This window comes from Notamacropus eugenii, chromosome 1, assembly GCF_028372415.1.
Source record: "Notamacropus eugenii isolate mMacEug1 chromosome 1, mMacEug1.pri_v2, whole genome shotgun sequence".
In the NCBI taxonomy this organism is placed as follows: Eukaryota; Metazoa; Chordata; class Mammalia; order Diprotodontia; family Macropodidae; genus Notamacropus; species Notamacropus eugenii.
In genome coordinates, this window is record NC_092872.1 from 300,017,369 (window position 1) to 300,027,296 (window position 9,928).

General features: G+C 38.5%; 2 pseudogenes; both read right to left on the reverse strand.

The window, feature by feature from the left end:
* Positions 1 to 1,082: 1,082 nt before the first annotated feature.
* On the reverse strand, positions 1,083 to 2,025 carry LOC140517204 (L-lactate dehydrogenase A chain pseudogene; annotated as a pseudogene).
* Positions 2,026 to 7,897: 5,872 nt separating this feature from the next.
* On the reverse strand, positions 7,898 to 9,134 carry LOC140525336 (26S proteasome regulatory subunit 4 pseudogene; annotated as a pseudogene).
* Positions 9,135 to 9,928: the final 794 nt, after the last annotated feature.

Genomic DNA, 9,928 nt, shown 5'->3' on the forward strand with positions numbered 1-9,928 from the left:
CCAGGGTCACACAGCTAGTAAGAATCTGAGTCCAGATTTGAATTCAGGAAAATGAATCTTCATAGAAGACTAGCACCTCTTGCGAAAGAGCTTGCTGCATCTTTCTCAGGGCTGTTTATGTACCTCTGGTATCCACTAGATATTCAGCTCTCATCTGTAACTCCAAGCAGCTGTAGCATGCACAGTGGCCACACGCCAGTAAAACCATCTTGGCAGAAGGGACAAACGAGACTGAAGGTAACCTATAGGCCCCCAACCTATCAGTGAGTTAAGGGGATGTCTACCCAAAGCACTTAAAGATTTCCCCTGGTGGAATGAGCCAATGAGAACAGTTTGCTCCAGTAACCATGAAGGTGTCTGAAGCAGGTGTTGTGCAGCACTTAGAGCTTGGCCCGACATTGAAGATGCCAACATCATCCACTGCACCCCAGGCCTTCACCAGTCATCTTGATTTACCTCATTTACTACTCATAAAGAGTGCAATTAACTCTGCATGGGCATTAAGTGAGATTGCAATTAGTTGTCTTTATGGGGTTCCTGATAGTCTCTTGGGCTGTTCTACAAGCAGGTTATCTTGTTCATCAATAATTCAGTAAGAAGTAGTTTTACATTAATCTGCTAACTTGTGTGACCTTTGAACACCAAGCAGACAAAATCAGGTCCTCTAGAACACATGGGGACCATGCTGTAGTGCCCTAATGGAGGGGAGCACAAAGGTAATCAATGTATCAATAAAGAATTACTACTCTGGTGTTTTGTATCCAGGAGTGTTGTCTTCAGGACCTAAGGGAACCTGTAGCACCTACATACAAAGCAGGTAGTTTCTATACCTGTGGGGCACTGACTGTGCTTAACATCAACCACTGAGACTATACAAGTCATATCCAGCATCATATGCTAACTACAACAGGGTTCTATTTCCCATTTCTAACTTTCGGAAGAAACTAGAGTATGTTCACAGGTTTTACATTTCTGGTGTTTAGTCACTAATCAGAGGAAGGACTTGGTCTATTTGAAAAGCAGATCATACATAACCCCTCAACCCCTGTCATGTTCTCTTTATGGCAGCACATTCAAAGGTTTTAAAAATGCAGCTCCTTCTGGATTCCCCAAAGAGCATCTGTGCTCTTCTTTAAACAGCTCTCCTCCTCTGGATTCAGGCTGACCTTCACCACATCTGAAATGCCATTCTGCCCCAAGACACATGGGACACTAAGGAAGACATCCTCATCAATGCCATATAGGCCCTTAATCATGGTGGAAATTAGATGCACTCTCCTAAGATTCTTCATAATGCTTTCTTCCAGATCTGCCACAAACAAGCCAATGGCCCAGGAAGTGTAGCCCTTCAGTTTGATTACCTCATAAACACTTTCAACCACCTGTTTATGAACATCTTTCCAATTCTCTGCATCAGCATCAGTTCCCAAAGGATGAAGGTTCTTTGAAGACACATCAGCAAGATTCACACCACTCCACACAGGAGCACTGGAGTTTCCATGTTCCCCAAGGACCCATACATGAAAACTGGAAAAATGGACACCAAGTTTCTCCCCCGTTAGGTAACGGAAAATGGCAGAATCCAGATTGCAACCACTTCCACTTAGCTTCCAGGCCACATATGTCAAAATATCTACTGGATTGGAAACAATAAGCAGTTTTCAATTAGGGCTGTATTTAACAATATTGGGAATGATGAATTTAAAGATATTCACATTACACTGGACCAAATTAAGATGACTTTCTCCCTCCTGTTGAGTTTGCAGTCACACTGTAGTCTTTGCCAGAAACAATCTTTGGCATTTTGAGGAAAAGGCTGCCATGCTGGATATCCATCATCTCTCCCTTTAGTTTGCCTTCTGTTACATCAGCTACAGCAAGTTCATCAGCCAATTCCTTTGTTAAGATACTAATGGCACGTTCCATGCCAACTGCACCAAATCCAACAACAGTGATCTTGTTCTAGGGAACCTGGTCTTCCTTTAGCGCATTTAAGATAAGCTGATCCTTGAGAGCTGATGCCATTTCGGAGAATAACTGCGGGGATAGCCTGGGGATCAGGCTGCAAAAGTTCTGAGTTAGATGCGAGGTGGCTGCTCCTAGACTTGCACCTTGCTCATCATTTCTTAGAGCACAACAGTATTCCATCATAATCATATACCACAATTTGTTCAGCTATTCCTCAATTGATGGCAGTTCCCTCAATTTCCGGTTCTTAGCCACCAGATAAAGAACTGCTATAAATATTTTTTAGGTTATTTTCCTTTTTTAAAAATCTCCTTGTGATACAAACCTAGTAGTAGTGTTGCTGAATATCTCCAAATTGCTCTCCAGGATGGTTGGATCAGTTCATAAATCCACCAACAGTGCCTCAGTGTTCCAGTTTTTCCACATCCCCTCCGACATTTATCATTGTTCTTTTCTGTCATATTAGCCAATCTGATGGATAATGGTAGCACTTCAGAATTATTTTAATTCACATTTCTCTAATCAATAGTGATTTAGAGTATTTTTAAATGACTTTAGATAGTCTTAATTCCTTGTCTGAAAATTGTGTGTTCATATCCATTGACCATTTATCAATTGGGAAATAACTTGCAAGTCATTCTTATAAATTTGACTCAGTTGTCTATACATTTGAGAAATGAGGCTTTTATCAGAGATATTTGTTATAAAAAATTACCCCAGTTTTCTGCTTTCCTTCTAATTTTGGGTGCATTGGTTTTGATTGTGCAAAATTTTTTAATTTCATATAATGAAAATTATCCATTTTACATTTCATAATGTCCTCTATATCCTATTTGGGTCCTCAATTCTTCCTTCATCCGTATATCTGACAAGTAAACTATTCCATGTTCTCCTAATTCTTCAGAGCATTTTTTAAAAGTATTACAATTGCTTTGTAACTTTTTACATAATTGCTATCTTTCATTTTCCCCCAATTTTTATGATTATATTTTAATATTTCTTGCTGTCTAATGAAGATACTTTCTCTTCTAAACTACTTATTCTCCTTTCAATTCTTTCGTCCAGAGCTTTTATTTCATTTTGAATCTCTTGTTAAAAAGTGTTGAAATGTAAGAATTATGGCACTCTGGGTTGCTGGTTGTCAGCTGACTATCCCTAGCACTTCAAAGGTCCATACTATGTGTTCTTTTGACCACTCTTGGGCTTTCTAAGGGGAACTTTCTTCTCTTTCTGCCTCTGAACATAGATCCTTATAGGCTAAACATTTCTCATCCCTTCTCCTGCTTGCCTTGTGTTAGGTGTCCCACCTCCTATCACCATTAGACTTCTGGCTGACTTACACAGTTCCAGCATGGAAGAGGATACTTATTATTGTCTCTTATTGGATTTCTTCATCAATATTTGGTCTGGTATGAAGTTCAAGTTTTTGCTGGAGTGGGTGTGAGGCAGTTGGAAAGTCTATCTCTCTTTTAGGTGTCCATCTTGGCAGAAAGTCCCATTTAATATTATAAATTTTCTTGACTGCGACAGGTAGGTGGTGTAGTGGATAGAGTGCTGGGTCAGAAGTCAGGAAGACCTGCATTCAAATCTGGCCTCAGACACTTTCTAGCTGTGTGACCCTGGGCAAATCATTTAACCCTGTTTGCCTCAGTCTCTTCATCTGTAAAATGATCTGGAGAAGAAAATGTCAAACCATTTCTATATCTTTGCCCAAAAAAACTCCAAAGGGCTCATAAAGAGTCGGGCACAACTGAACAACAACAACCTGGTGGAGAAGTCAAAAAAGTCCCCAAGTAAAGTAGTGAGGCAGGAAATGGGTGGTGTGTTTTGAAATTGATGACTGCTCCCTCTAATCAGAGGGGCAAAAAAGTAGTAATGAGATTGTTCTAAAGAGCTCAAAATTTCCAAGTGAGCTCCCAATAACTTTCCCAAGAGTTGGAAAGCGGAATTTTCACGTAAGAAACACAGAAAAAAGTTCACAAGAACACAAGACTATTGCTTTAGGATTAGACCTTAGACTACATTAGGTGCATCACAAATTTTAATAGTGAGATGGAATCAAGAATTTGTGGCTTATCAGTTAGAAGTTGAACAGAGGCAATTGATAAGTAGTAGATATTAACGATGAGAACGAATGTTTACAGAGAAGTCAAATCTCAAAACTATCCAGAAAGCTATATAGATAAATACTGCTTACTTATCAGTTGAAAATACCATTTTTGCAAAGGGGTTGATCCTTTAAAATAAAACAATATGAGAAACTAGGTCTGTCCAGATATTAATTGGGACAAAGGGGTCAAAAAAAGAGATGGAAAACAACTAGGTAAGAACACTCAGGCTCTATGGGGGGGGGGGGGTGGTGGTGGTGAGGTTGGCCCTGGAAAGGCTGGGGTGGGAAAACTTCAGCAAGACATTCTTTTCGTTCCTCCCTGATTGATTCCCTGTCTTACTCTCCACAAAAGATATCCCACACTTTCTCTTCCTTGCTGAAGTCCACCATACCTATCCTTGTCACTTCTTTTTGCTAAGACTTGCCTTTTACCTTACTCAGAAAATTGAGGCCATTCTAGTTAAGCTTCCTCTTCTTCTCTCTTCATCTTAAAGTTACTTAATATCATCTCCACCTCCCTCTTCCTTTCTCCACATCTTTGACAAAGTGGACTTTGTCCTCATCGAAGCCACTCCTGTCCACAAGTGCCCTTGATCCAATTCTCTCCCATCTTCTGCAGCAGATTGAATCTTTAATCATCCCCTTTGACAAATTATCAACCTTTACTTACTGGTTTCTTCCCTACTGCCTTTAAACAGGCTCAAGTCGGCGCTATCCTTAAAAATCCTTCACCTCAATCCTCAAACAATTGTCCTGTAGCATCCTCCTTTTTTCAAGCAAAGTCCTTGAAAAGATTATCTACATTCACTTCCTCTACTTCCTCTCTTCTCACTCACTTCTGGACCTCAGGCAGTCTGGTTTCTGATCTTCTCATTCAGCTGAAACCGCTATTTCCAGTTGCTAATTGTGATTTGATTTTTAATTCTGGTGGTTTTTTGTTCAGTCTTCTTGACCAGTTAGCTGTATTTGATACTGTTAACATCTCTTCCTGGACATTTGCTCCTCTCTGGGTTTTTTATGGCATTATTTTTATGGCATTACTCTCTCTCTCTTTGTCTGACCCTTCCTTCCCAATCTCCTTTGATCATACATCATCATAGGCCCTAGCTGAAAGTTCCTTGAGGATCTGTCCTATATACCCTCTTCTCTACATTCAGTTTCATAGTAACCTCATCAGCATTAACTATCATCTCTATGCATTTAACTCAAAGATGTATACTTATGTGTAGGTATATATGTATAAATATGAATATTTATAAATGTACATGTATATGTCTATATATATTTATGTATATGCGTGTATATGTGTGTGTATTCAGAACCAGACTCTCCCCTGAACTTTAGTCTCATACTACCAGTTGCTTATTGACAGTTCAAATGATATCTTAGAGACATGTCCAAGCCTGACCTCATTATCATCACCACCCTCCACCCCTCCATCCTTCCAGATTTCTCTGTTTCTGTCAAAGGAACCACCATTCTTTCAGCCTCCCAAATTCATTACCTCAGCATTACCCTCACCTTCTCATTTTCCATCATCCTACATATTCAATCAATTGGCAAATCTGCAATTTATTCTTCTAACACCAACCCCTTCTCCCCCAAGCAAAAAGCTACTACTTTAGTTTACTCAGTTTACTTCTCACCTGAATTACTACAATGTCTTCTAACTGATCCCCAACTCCAGTTTCTCACCTCTCCAGTCTATCCTTCACATGGCTGCCAATATGATTTTCCTTAAACAGATCTGACCATGTCATCCCCTATTCAGTAAACCCCAATAGCTTTCTATTCTTCACAGAGAAAATATATACTCCTCTGCTGAGTTTTTAAAGCCCTGTACAACATGGCCCCAATCTATCTTTGCAAGTTTACTGGGGCATCACTCTTTGTGATCACATCATACTCTGTAATCTAGCCTAACTGGCCTCTCTGTTCCTCACACAGGAGTCTCTGTCTTCAGACTCTGTATCCTTGCACTGGCTACTTCCTGTGCCTGAAATGCACTATCTCCTTGCTTCCTCCTCAGAGCTCCTCTCTTTAAGATATGGCTCAGATGCCATCTTCTGCATGACGCGTTTTCAGCGTTCTCTCAGCCTCTAGTACCTTTCCTCACAAACTACCATATATTTAACTACTTTATATGTGTTTGGATTTATTCACTTTAAATTTATTTATTTATATTTATTATACTTGTATTATTTGTTAAGTTATTTTACATGTCTTCTTTTGTCTCTCCCACTTAACACTAAATCTCTATCAAAGAATAACTATATACTTGTTTATAACTAATTTTGACCGTTACTATTTTCCTGGAGATGATTTTCAATGGCCACACCTGACAAATTCTTTTTGAATAGAAATTCCTGCATTAAAACTCATGTATGTAGAGATGATATGCCAAGGGCAACATCCCCCGTTGCAAAAGTTCCTGCATATAATATCCAAAATTTAGAATACATGAGACCTAATAACAGATTTTCTTCCAGTCATTTTTAGGGTCAAGTTATTAAAACCAAATAACCATGAACATGGAAATATTTTTACTTTCCTAGACATTTTTCTGAAATGAGACTAACCTCTCTCAGTGCCAGGGTCCCTCAGTTTCTAACTTCAAGGGTCCCAGATCCCCTGACACTAACGTGAAAATCTATGAAGGTCTCAAATGGTCTGGTCAAGAATACAGTTGTCACTTACTTTATGTTGTTTGTGCCTGTGTACGTGCACACAAGTATGTGTGTGCACCTAAGTTTACATCAAATACCAACAAACAAGATTTCTCCAGGGAAACACACAATTCAGGAAAAGCCAACCAGGAAAGAAGGACTATACTGATTCTGCCTCAAAGAGGCTTCACATGGTTCTCTTATTCTCCTTTCTTTCAAAATATAATGTTATGCTGCTTCAATATAATTGATCAACCTAAACATAAGCCCAGAAGTTTGTGCTCCCCTTGCTTTTATATGCTGTTTTCTAGCTAGACTTCCTCCAAGTGTAGAATCTGTAACCTTCATTAGGGATATTAGCAATAGGTGTTGCCTTCCTGTCTTTGCAGAACCTTGCCCCCCAAACCCCAGAGTTAAATTATAAATAAGATCAATCTTCTTTATTCACACAGTTATAGTCTAATGAGACTGAATATTTGCAAGGTTATTTAAATAACAAAGAATATCATTTTTATACTAACCTCAGCAGTGGTTTTCCTCACTCTCCAATTCTGCCAGGGAAGAGAGGGAAAAGGAAAGAAATGGTCATTAAAAAGCTTTTGTCCTCAGAAGCAAACATTCTCTGTCAGAGAAATGTTATTTTGTCTATACTCTTTGTGAAGATGTATACAGAAAGAATGACTCCATAGCTTTATGCCTCTCCCTAAAATCTTGGTCAGGCAAAGAAATTAATTCTAAAACATGCACAATAATAAAAGTGAAATATACTCATCTTTCTTTAAGCCTAGATAGGGTAGAAAGAATGAGCTCTGCGTGTCTGTGCTATATTGGTTTTGGAAGAGGAAATTGGAAGCTGTGAACAACTTATTGCTTATAACTCTGATCAATAACTCTCGTGTCTTTACACACAAAGGACCAAATGTGGCCTCTTCTTCTTTGCTTTTTAAAAGAGAAAGTTTATTGTGGAATGCAGCATAGCACAATAAAAAAAAGAACTAGCACAGTTCAATAGCTACCCCCCTCATCATATGTGAGTAATATATTTAAAAAAGAAAACTTTGCTCATAAAGGCCTCCTGGAACATGTATATCCCTTCCATTCTCCCAGAGTTTTATTATTTCAGGGGATCTGGAAAGTTCCCAACAAATCTTATGAAAGCAGCATGGTTCATTTAGAGACAGAATCTCTTTGTGTCCATCATATTTCTTATAAAGTATAGTTTTTCAGAAAGTTTTTTGAAGTCTTCATTTGTTACTTTCATTCGACTTTTTCTTAGGACCATCAGACCAGCTTCTGTACAAATTACTTTGATGTCTGCTCCAGATAAGTCATCTTTGCTATAATCAAATCATGTAAAATTACATCATCTGCCAAAATCATTCTGCCTGTATGAATCTGAAAGATGAATTTCTTAGTCTTTTCATCTGGTGGAGGGAACTCAATCTTCTTGCCACTATGCCTGGTCTGAGCAGTTCAGAATCTAAAGTTTCTATTTGGTTTGTAGCCACAATCACTTTTCCTTCTTCTATCAAGTCAACCCCATTCAACTGGTTCAACAATTTCAACATTGTTCACTGAATTTCTCTTTTTCCTCTTGAATTTGAACATCTTTTGTTTCCAATGACATCAATATCAGCAATTGAGACAATTGATGGAATATATTCTTCAGCTGCTCAGAACAATCTTGAACAAGTTTGGAGTCATCTTGTAAATCCTTCTGTATAAGCTCAGAGCCAAGAATTTTGAGGAAGGTAACTCAAGTCTGGTTTGCTACAACTTTGGCTAGCAAGGTTTATTTAAACTGTGCTAGGTGGGCCATAGAGAATGACTCCTTTAGAAGGCTTACTGCCCACCTCCTCATAATACATACTCAGGATGAGATGGGGGAAGCTCCACAGATTGCTTAATTTCTTGACTCCGTTTATCCAATCCATTAATATCAGGATATATCTCCTGTGAGACTTTCTTCAGTTTCATTATTGTAGTGAGAGGATCTGTATCATCTGTCAGAACTCCTATCACACCATTAACCTAATGGTTGAGGAGGACAGAACATCATGATTCTTCCAGCAGATTCTTGTTTGCAAATGACAGAATGCTGGCTTAATATGCAGATCCCACTTTGGTCAACACCATGTTGTGATTATCATCACTGGTCTCCTCCAAGGTCCCATTCAGGTCATCTATCTTTGATTTTTCTTCCTCTTGCTTTTCTTCCAGTGTTTTCATTTATTCTTGATATTTCCATAAGAAGATAATCTTTAATTCTCTCCAATTTAACAATTTTGGCCTGCATTGGGTATGAACTGGAGACTCATATTTCTTTTTCTTGCCCTTTTCATCTTTCTGATCACCCTCAGGACCTGTGTACCACTCTGACTTTGACACATTGTGCTCCCAGCTCCCCCATGGTCTCCAAATGTGGCCTCTTCTAAGCCCAAATCTCATCTTATTCATTTACTTTCCTTAAAAAGTGGTCTTATAGGGTTTTTGATAATTAAAGTTCCTCTTATCTCTCTTGGTGTTCTTACTAGAGATAGTAAAGAAATACAGTATATCTTAAATTTCAACAGGTCTCAGTTTTTCTCTTTTCCTACTTTCTCTCAGTACTTGCTTCCATTGGTTAGCTATTTGCATAACAGCATCCAACATTCATTTTTCATGACTCAGTTTGAAAGAGTATGGGGCCATATTCTGCCCATACCCCTGGAAGCCATACCTGAATTTTAGTCTGAATTCTGACTGACCACCAAAGTGACCTTGTCCTTGGCTGCTTTGTGTCTCAGCTTCTACACCAACCTGGAATAATAGTCCTTGTTCTGTCTGCTTCAGAGTTTCATGAGATTGCAATAATTAAATAAATATAAAAACACTCTGAAAAACTAAAAGCCCCTTACAAATCAAGTAACCAAGGAATGTTATTAAGTGTCAGACAAGAATCAAAATTAAAAAAAGAACAGCTAGAAAGCTTAAAAATGAAAAAAGAGGCAAAGAAGTGAGAGGCAGATAACCACAATATCTCAGATTCTAGTGGCAATACTCTTATAGTTAATGGGAAATATTTGATTGGCAGGGAAATAAATGTAAGGAGATAGCAAAATTTGGATAAAGGAATAAGTTCAGGGACATTCTGGTAAATGTTTAAAGATGAGGTGGTGTTTATTTTTAGAGAAAACAGGGCAAA